This window comes from Charadrius vociferus, unplaced genomic scaffold (assembly GCF_000708025.1).
Source record: "Charadrius vociferus isolate BGI_N301 unplaced genomic scaffold, ASM70802v2 scaffold320, whole genome shotgun sequence".
Lineage (NCBI taxonomy): Eukaryota > Metazoa > Chordata > Aves > Charadriiformes > Charadriidae > Charadrius > Charadrius vociferus.
The window spans coordinates 172,603-183,020 of record NW_009646501.1 but is presented as its reverse complement, the minus strand read 5'-3'; the positions used below and the strand labels follow the sequence as shown (position 1 = coordinate 183,020).

The window sequence follows — 10,418 nt, the reverse complement described above, 5'->3', positions numbered from 1 at the left end:
CAGTGGTGCCCAGTGACAGGACAAGAGGGAATGGGCACAAAGGTGACCATCGGCAGTTCCATCTCCACCTGAGGAGGGCCTTCTCTGCTGTGAGGGTGGCAGAGCAGTGGCACAGGCTGCCCAGAGAGGTGGGGGAGTCTCCCCCTCTGGAGCCATCCCAAACCCGCCTGGACGCCGTCCTGTGCCACTGCTGGAGGTGCCCCTGCTCTGGCGGGGGGGTTGGACTAGATATCCAGAGGTCCCTTCTAACCCTGACCATTCTGTGATTCTGTGTAACACAGCTCTAGATAACAGTAGCCCATCCCTCGCATTTGTCAATGCTATTAAGAAAAAAATCCCCTGATATAGGATGTTTAAAATTTCTTCCTACAATAGAACAATCCTCCAAGGAGATACAACTAATCAAAGTAATATTTATGTTGGATATTGCACAATATTTTCACAAAGCAAAGTCAACTTGATCTATGAGAGTCACCTGTGAGAAATGATGGAATACTTGCCACTGGAGTCATTTCAAGGGAACTGATAAAATATTCAAACTTACGTGGGCAAATCAGGACAAACGGGTGGAAAAGGAGGGACATTCCCACCACTAGTGTCCAACAAAGAACAGGGTCAGACAGATTTTTCTCTGCTCTCAAATATTACCAGAAGATTTTATGGTGTTGTAATTGCATTCTTGTGCACAGATGTCAAAAACAATATGGGAATCTGAAGCACACGTTCTGGGAAAAATGACAGTTTCATGAACAAAAAGAATGCTTAAATGTTTACTTTTTGCCTGCAAGAATTAGTTTGGAAACATGTTAAAAAAAAGTAAAGTTTTTTATTATGACAGAATCAATATTTATGACTTTGTTCTATTTACTGTTTATCAAGATCCTTATGTTAATTCTTATCCACCAAGACAAACAACTATCACTCCTTCAAGACAAAGCGATGTCTTCACAGCCTGAAAGACATCATCTGTACAAGTGAAGTGTTGAAAAATCTGACATATAAACAATAAGCATCTAGACAAGCTAATGAGCAGAATGTCTCTTAGTCAAACTAGCACCAAAAATCCACTAAATACTCCTCCACTTCAGGAAGAACACACAGACTGGCCAAATGCAATGTTTAGGATCTACAGAATGTACCAAATGCGTTGCTGCGACTATGACTGTAGTCTAAATGGATACTTAATATACAATTAAAGCAGTCAATTAAAAAGACAACAGAGACTAGAAAAACAACAGTACCATATACAATACCATGTATATGGATGGAAACTCATACAAAAAGGAAACTTGGTTTCGGTTCTTCGCCTTCAGCCCTGCTGTATATTATTTTTGTCGCTAGTACAGCATTGCAGATCATATTTCCTTAATAAAGAAATGTAGGCAAACAAACTCCATTGAGTTCTGTAGTTGGGAAAGGTTGACTAAAACAACAGGACTAAAGTGCATACTGGAGCACTGTCACTGCTACATGCATCCATAATCCCTGAAGAACTGGGACTGATGAGTAGGACCGCTGGAAATTAACTTCAGGCAATGAAGTTTCACTTTTAGTTTCATTCACCTTAAATTAAAAGGAGTACATTTCTCTACAAACTTTTATTCTACCAGAGAATGAATCCTTCTATAGCCATTTTAGAAAGATGACATACAGAAGTCCGCTGCTTCACACTGCAGGTACTGCGCAATGCTCAGTCTGGAATATGTATAAAAGTATATTTGCAGAAGCACCTTTTTGACAGGGAGGCCTGTCTCCAGAACAGATTCCACTAAGGAAATGTAAAGAACCCTACACCTCTAGAGCTACCACACAGAAACTTTCGGGGGAAGCTCCAGTTTAACAGCAACATTAAAGCGATGCTCATTTTTCAGTGTAGCTTCAGAGTCTCTCTCCCCTCTTTAGCCTGGATTTTCACTAACAATCCCAGTAGCCGCATGAACCTTAAAATCTCCACTCTCCAACACTATTTCAACTAGAGAAGATGTGTAAAACACTTTTGCAAAGAAAGTCTGGGAAATTTTTATGGAGTAAAAGGCTGGTGGAAAGCTGCTTCCCTCTACCTCCCCACACTGAAAGTTACAGCTTAGGTAAGGTTTTAAAAGCCCTTAGAGCATTTACCCTACTCTTCTCCTTGAAAATCTCCGTTTGATGTACTTCTCTTTATTCCGAGGGATTGTGATTAATGTGCATAGTCCTCTCTCACTTCTAGTTCACAATGCCTTGTTCTGAAACGTATCACCAGCTCAGAGAATCCTGTAGCATCTGCCCATTTTATTCCCAGCAGAACATCTTTGTAATTCAATGATGCCCCCTGTTAATCGCTTTACCTACCTCTGTTTTCTAAAGGTTATTAAACCTATATTTTTCCAAACTTCCCTTCATACTTTTAGGTCCTCAGGACCCCAGACCATTCCAGTTTGACCGTTGCTATACCCTCATCTCTTTTCTAACAGCCTTTCTTTAACAGGGCGAGTTCCCCTTAACACAGTCACCCCAGCAGCCCTGAAGAGAGGGCTAGGATTCTCACCCATTCAGTCCACAATTTCTTTGCATTTTATTCTGCTTTTAATGCTGCCAAGCAATGCATTAAAGACATCAGCTTTATACTTTATAACCCTTTTCTCTATTATTGCCTTTTTTTAAAAACTGTATGATTACTTATATTCCCCTTGTTTTCAGCTTTTATGGCTTCATTGCCTTACATTTATCTAGAACTCCCAAATCACATATTGTCCTAACCCCTAGGCTGGAACACGTTCTGATCTTTTTTATTCCTTTGATTATAAATAACCTTTATACAAAACCTTAAGTCTGTATTTTCAGCATCTTGCTACAGACTTTCCAGTCATATCCCTTTTAAGAAATTCCACAGGCTAATTCTAGGAGTTACCATTTTGACGATTTGCTGTATAGCAAAGAGGTGAAATTTAAGCCCAGAGACACATTTAAGCCCAGCTCACACATCAATTTCAGATCTTCAATTAATTCCTCCTCCATAAATATTTCTAATTAGTTTCTTTGATGTATACAAATATCACCCTTCCTTCCTGGAGGATGATGCAATTCCTTACCCTACTTCAGGTTATGCTCATTATTCTTTTATCACCACTTTTACACAAGAACTACTCCACTTTTTATTTCTGTTACCTACTCAAGCCAACTAGATTCAAGCATAAATTCAACAGCTGATTTCCTCTTGCATTTAGTATCTCACTTTACATCTGGATAAGGAGAGAATCTGGAAGAGCACAACCTTTTCACAACTTCCCATCTCCTGTTTTAAAATTTCGATCTGCATCTTTAAACATTTTGATCCTGTCATCAACTCTGATTGTGACATAGGAATCCTGTCAGTGGCCTCTTACTCCTATATACATAGGAATTATATTAAAAATATTCAGTATCTTATTGCACATACTTATGACAGTCTACAGCTACAAATAAATACTTTATATGTAACATTCTCCAAAGTACCTAAGAGAGACAAAGAAAGCATACCAATAGGACTTATTTCAAAACACTCGGTCATCTGTTAAAATGGGATTTAAGTACCTGAATCCCCTGAGCACTTGCTGAAAGTTCTCTGTAAATTTTTATTTATGAGATTTTGAAATTGATAAAGAAAAAATTCTCATAACTGCCTCAAAATATTAAATGAAACTGTTGATTATATTCTGCATATTCAGCACTGGAATGTGAGGTTTACAAAAAAAATTCAAATGCTTACCATCAACCCTTTAATAATTTTTGATATACAAGATGGGCTTCCACATCAGCTGAAAAGATATTTTGTTCCCTCCTATTTATCATCTCCTCTTCCTCACCGTAAGTCAAAGCAAATGTTGAGTCTATTATTAAAAGAAATAATTAAGAGTAGAAGGCAGAAACAGCGTGCTTTTAAGATTTCTCTCATTCAAGATTTTTTTTGCAAGCTTATAAATAACAATCAAGTTGACTTTGGTAGATAAAGAAGAAGTACATTTGATCTCTCCTACAGATAATGTATCTCAGAGATAAGACCTCTCTGGAGTGGTAGCTATAAAAAATTGGGTTTGATGACCAGGTTACTTCAACAAATGAGAGTTTAGCTTGTCCTTAAAAGGAACAAGATTAGATGAACTATTCAGACAAGTTCTCCTATTTCAGGAGCTACGCTATTTTTTTCCTTTTTTTTTGCTTGACAGTCTTTCTTTTAGCAAGACACTGAAAGGAAGCTGAGAATTGCTCATCACCTTGAATAATAAAGAGCAATGCTCATTCTAAATGTTCCCCTGCCAGATGTGGCTCCCAAAATTTTCAGAGATTTCCTTGCACAGAACAAGAAACTTAGAGTTACCTCTAGAAATCAATGGAGGTAGTGGAAGCTTTTCTTAGGAAGATTTAAAAAAAAAAAAAACACCAAACAAACAAAAAAACCCCCACCCAAACCAAAAGAAAGTCATCTGAATAGCAACCCTGGATCTAGGCAACAGAGCTCCCACTTCCTCAGAAATTTTCAGAGTAACCATCACCTGATATTGCCCTGCTCTTCAAATGTCTTCTCAGGGGTTGTGCCAGGACATGAAAAGTAAAGGGAGTTTACAAATCAGAACATACATAGAAATATCTGCGAGTTTTGCAAACTGGAAAAAATCATCCTGAAGGCATCGGAATGAAACAGTCCTGATCACTTCTTTTTCACTTTGCGGCACTCCAAACCCCAGACTAATCACAGAGCAACTGTGAAAGGCAGAACGATTCTGTGGAGGCAGCAACTTTCTTCCACGTTTTCCTGATCCAGTGGAGCTGACTTCCTTTGTTGCAGAGAAATTATATAAAAATCCCTCAGATTTTTGTATTTCTGAAATCAGTATTCAAGAATCCCCATTACTCTCCTCACTGATCAAATAACAATTTTGTTTTGAAACACTACAAAATAAAAATAAAATTGTTCTGCATCTTCAAATTTACTATAAGAACAGTATCTCCTGTCTGAAGGAGGAAAGAGATCAAAGCATCCAACTTACACTCTAGGTATTGTATTCTAGCTCTACATACAATATTTAAAATTTAAATTAAAAAAATTAAAATTTATTTTTTAAAATTTGGAGCTTAAAAAAAGCTCCAAAACCAGAGAAATAGAGTATACAGCAAATATGGTATTTAAAGGGAAATAGTGTAGATTGTCTGAATGGGAAAACGGGTCATATAGTCTCCTGTTATGTACTGGTCCGTTAATGCTCCATACAGATGAGAAGCAATCCAGGGCCCCCCTGCACTTCTGTGCCACTGGGCTTCCCAGGAGGATCCCACTGCCTTTCCAATACACTAGAAACAGTACATGACTTTAGCAACCAGTTAAAAAGCAAACAAGTCTTGAAATGTCAAACCACAGTAATCACAAATGCTTTTTTAAAAAAAAAATTCTCCAAAAACTGGGAGTATTGCAAATGAGAGCTTAATTCAGGATAATTGCCATCTGGTTTAACGTTTGAAAGCTGTGCCTCCTGCATCCAAGACTTGTTATTTTGAGGGGAGACATCTCATTTGGGCAGGAAAGAAAAACAACCATGTGACAGTCACAACAGTTAACTGGGCTCAGGGGCTTTACAAGCTAGTGACAACTACCGGGATTAAAGAGAGTAAGTGCTGAATTCAGGGTTGAAGGGGTGTCCCCAGCAGTTTCAGATTTCTGCCACCACTTAAGGTGACAGGGGCAACGCACCAGCTTGTAACAGAAGGGAGCAGGAGCTACTTCCATTTCACTCCCTCCTGCCCCACGATTCCCTCAAGAATAGCACATGAACAAAGGGAAAATGAAGAAAATTTACAACAGAACCAGCTTGTAAAGTACTGCGGGATAAATCCGAAATCACCACAGAAATGTCAAATCCTATTACTCTTAAAACAGCAAGAGAGATAGAGGGCAACTTCATTTAACATCTTGCTACTTCGAGGTTCGTCTTCTCTTTTGCATTGATTTTACTTAGAAAAAAGTATTTCAGGGAAAAAAAAACCCAACACAACTGTCAACTTGTCAACTAGAGAAACAACCAGTCTTGCAGTACAAAATATTTACTTATTCATTCTCAAATAGAATTGGGTACAGGGAAATGACTTAAGCCTCGGTGAACCAGCAAGCATCATTTGTGATCTTTTTCCATAAGCTGTCCAATCCTTTATTGTTTATTCAGCTTCTGATACTTTCTGTTTATCTACTGATATGTTTTAGAGGCTCCTGTTGTGGTTTGTTAAGCGCCCTGGAACTGGGTTACTGCTGGCATCAGCAGGGGCTCTGCCTCACTGAATCCACAGGCTCGTGTATCCCAATCTGCCAATTCACTCGGGTCACAAAGTCGACCCTTTTTCTATTTGTACCCGAAACTTAGAAACGTCTGAAGGAACCCACACGTGTCAGACACCTGCTCCAGCCTTCACTTCCATGATTCAATCTACGTTCAATATGTTTTTCTACAGAATTCAACAGAATCGAACGGATTTCATTGTACAGATTAACTTAACAAGTTATCCACACGCTGCCAGTGAGGATACACCAGAGTGCAGAGAAGGAAAATTGCAGAAACTATGGCCCCGACTCAGCCCCTGCTCACGTGGTGCGGCTGCAGTCAGGGACCTGACTATCGTCCTCTCCCCACTCCCAGCTCAGGCGCACAGCGCTCTGGAGTAAAACCCATCATTACAGACACGCTAATTTCACTTATATGTACAGAGGATTAGATTCTTATCATGTATGTTATTTATTTCTTTTTTTCTTTAATACCTATTTATACCTTACACATGGTACATTGCCAGTACATGCTAATAGCCCATGCAACTCAGTAATACACCTGTCAAGTACAGGAAAAAAACCCACTCTGCTTTCTTAGATTTTGCTCTCAGGATTATACCCTGAAAGATTTTTTTTGTCAGGGATGCTGACAATTTGCAAAAGGCAAGTTACTTTATTTCTTACCTCAGTTACCAGCTTCAACAAGAACAATATATATTACTCCTTTTCTTGCTCTTGGCCTACATCCGCAATGAGATCTTAAACAGGAAACTGATTCCCATTCTCCTAAAAAAATATTTCCATAAACTAAAAAAAAGAAAATAAAAAATCATGCTAACCTTTTATTCCCTCTTAATTTTTAGGGATGAAGCATTAGGAGGGCCTCCTACTATGCCAAAACCCTCAAAAGTCGCTCATCTCTTTAGTTCACGTGAGTTTGCCTTTAGAAAACTTAATTAAAAAAATAAAAGCAAAAAGATTGAAAAAAATCTTTCTAAATTCTAACTGATAATTTTCAGTTTTTCTAAATTGCTACTGCAAAATAAGGGGGAAGAAAACTAAAAATACTGTTGTTAAGCAGTTGGTGACAGAAGCTGTATTTCTGCTAAGAGCTAGGGATGCATTTGAGCACCCTGGGCAGCTCTGGTCCACCAGTCAATAGTTGCCCAGCTCTGCTTCAGCAACAGTAGCTTTGGTGAAAACCACAGCTTCCTTTTAGTCTGGTTTCCCTCCCCCAGAAATAAAGAAATTGGTGGGACTGCCCAGTCTCATCCTGATGTAAAGAATTAGGTTATACAAAGACTCCGAACCACACTGTGTAGACACAGATTCGGTGTGATGGTAGGTCTTCTGTAATATAGATGCTGTGATTAAAACCAAATTCTTGTGCCCCTTATCTATGTAGGTGCTATGCCGTAGATACTGAGTCATGTCACAGGTAGTTTCCTACAGGTATGAACTGTGTAACTTTTAAATCTAAGAGTGGTAAGTATAACTGTGAGAGGTACAAACATATTTTGTATCAAAGCTCAAATAACTTCAAAAACGTTCCTGAATGTCCCATCGCATCTAGTCTCACAGTTCTCCAATTCTGCAGATTTTTCCTTTTAAAATTTCTCTTGTAAAACTTAAGCCAGGTTCCTGGCTTTGAACTGGAGAGGGGGAGAGATCCAGCTGCATTTATGATCATATAAAAGGAGTGCCTCCCTTAAACGTTCAGCATTATAAGCCTTAACTTCAAGGTAAACATCTGCTTCTTCACAAGCTTAGACAATCGTCTCCAGGACACAACGAAACCTCATAGTGGTAAAACAATAAAGGACCAGGAGTCATCCCAGTAGGTGACCCACTGCCCTACTAGGTAACGAGCAGCTGAATGAGACAACTAAGTCTGATTCTGTTCGTTTAATTTGAGGGAGACTGAGCTTTGCTAAGGCAGCAATACGAGGACACACGGAAAGTGCAGCAGCCCGTAGTCCCTCTGTTCAATTGATTTAGATCACTGCTTTTTAATATTTCCTGGAGCTGAAACAGTGAGAGCACAGGTACCAACGGGGCTCTGTTCAACTGCGCCCAGCAAGAGAGGATTGCGCCCAAATACATTTTGCTCTGCCAAAATGTCACTTAAGATCTTCAGAACATATTTTTATCTAAAGCACAGGGGTCACAGCGTAAACGGCCACCTTGCTGCAAAACACAGGAGACAGATCTACTGTCCCATGAAAGAAAACAACAAATTCACAACTAAACAATTACTTGCATACTTATCCTAATCTCTCAACACACAAATGTTTTCAGTGACTTGAGGCAGATTGTTTCACTGGTAAGAAATACAAACTGTCAGGAAACTGCAAAAGGCAATTAGTAAATCACTATCTCTTTTGTAATCACTGATGAAATTTCCATTTTTTTTATCCCCTACTGCTCATTCCCCCAAACAAGCAAGACATCACCTTGAAAATGAATGCAATTAACTATATTAGTTGAAGCTTTTAAAACAGAATGGTTTCTCATTTACATTCCTGGCAGAAATTCAATAAGATGGCACTACTGTAATGTTGATTGACTGCTGTTGCAGTTATACCAGTATCCTGGAAAAAAAATAATTAATGTTCATTATGGGATTTTTAGAGCTAAGTACTTTGAACTGCTAAGTATTCTGAAGTAAAGCTGCAGTGAACAAGACTATGGAAAAGACAGCTTATGGTGTGTTTACTGAAGCTGGAACCATTTCCTTCACTTCTGCACCAAACTCTCCGTTTACTTTTTAGATAATCAAAAATTAGCTTACATGCCTGAACTAATTACTAAAGATGTCTACCAAAGCTACAGTTTTCACCTATGCACCTGAACACTTCCCTCTCAACGCAGCCTCAGCTCCGGTGGTATGAAGTGATTGCATAGCTTCTTATTTGTGTACAGGGATTTCTTGATTCCACTCCACTACCAGTGTAGCAGTGGCCATCCCAGTACTGTTGTACTGCCTTAACAATATAGGCTAAAAGAAAACAAACACAACAGAAGTTCTGACATTATCCTGAATAACAGAATTTTTGTAGCAAACTTTCCATTAGAGACAATAAATGAAGGAAATGGTGATCACGCGTGCATTTTTGAAAACATGATCAGTTTGTAAAAACATTATTTATGGTGATGTAAATATCAAGGAAAAAAATGTAGACTGGTGTTTGGATCTCAGGTTGCAGGATGAGGTAATGGCAGAAAAAAACCATTTCATTGCAAATTGGGTACACATTCTCCAGCCCTATAATCACTCTACTGCAGAATTACACTTCTATCATAGATGCAGAAGATGACTCAGTTCTAGTCCAAGCACACCCGATGGACAGAGGTACAAAAAGGAAGAGCTACGTCTTGGGAGACACCTACACAGTCAACAAACTTCCAGGAGTAAGTGTATGTAAACTGAATAAAAAGACTTCAGTCAATGCCCTAAAAACACCTATTAAATAAAGTATGGAACAGGCTCTAAGGCCGATAGGTTTTTATCACTTTCTCTCAGTTCAAGCAGATGCAGAGGAGTACAGGCATAAAACACACAGCATAGTATTCGTGCTTGTAGAAAATTTGCCATAGCCCACTGAACTCCGTATAGGTTCTGAAGTTACACATTTACGACCCTGATGCATGCTTCTCGGGTTTCTGAGATTTTTAGAATTTTAGAATAAATTCTAAATTTTAGAAAGCTTTAAATACATTTATCATCACGTGAGATAATATCTGTTGCCATTACTTTTGGAATAATGAAAAAGTATTCAGGAAAAGCAGGTGGGAGGATCAAGTCTGTTCCCTGAAAAGCTAAAAAAAAAAAAAAAAAAAGAGGGCAGGCTCAAAAAAAACAAACAAACACACCACCTAGTGTTGGTCATATTCCTTTAATTAAAAGTACTAGTGGAGAGTCCTTAGGCAATTTGAGCAAAGAGTTAATTTCAGGTAGAAATGTCAGCGGCTTCTCTTTTTCCACAAAAGTTGGAGACTGAGTGGAGTCCTTATGAAGGACTTGATGCAATGCTTTATTTTTAATACAGAAGGTATGAACTCTTTATTTTAGAGGGAGGATGTTGGCGATTCATCCGTTTCTTAAGTCACTCTCAGACAAAGAAAAATTGAAATCTAAATAAACAGTTAA

General features: G+C 38.6%; 1 protein-coding gene across 1 annotated transcript in view; it reads right to left on the bottom strand.

Annotated features, from left to right (window-relative positions):
* Window positions 1-10,418, bottom strand: part of PTPRT (protein tyrosine phosphatase, receptor type, T) — a gene marked incomplete at its 5' end in the record, with an annotated part of 340,319 nt that overhangs the window by 314,544 nt on the left and 15,357 nt on the right. The gene's annotated exons all lie outside the window — the stretch shown is intronic.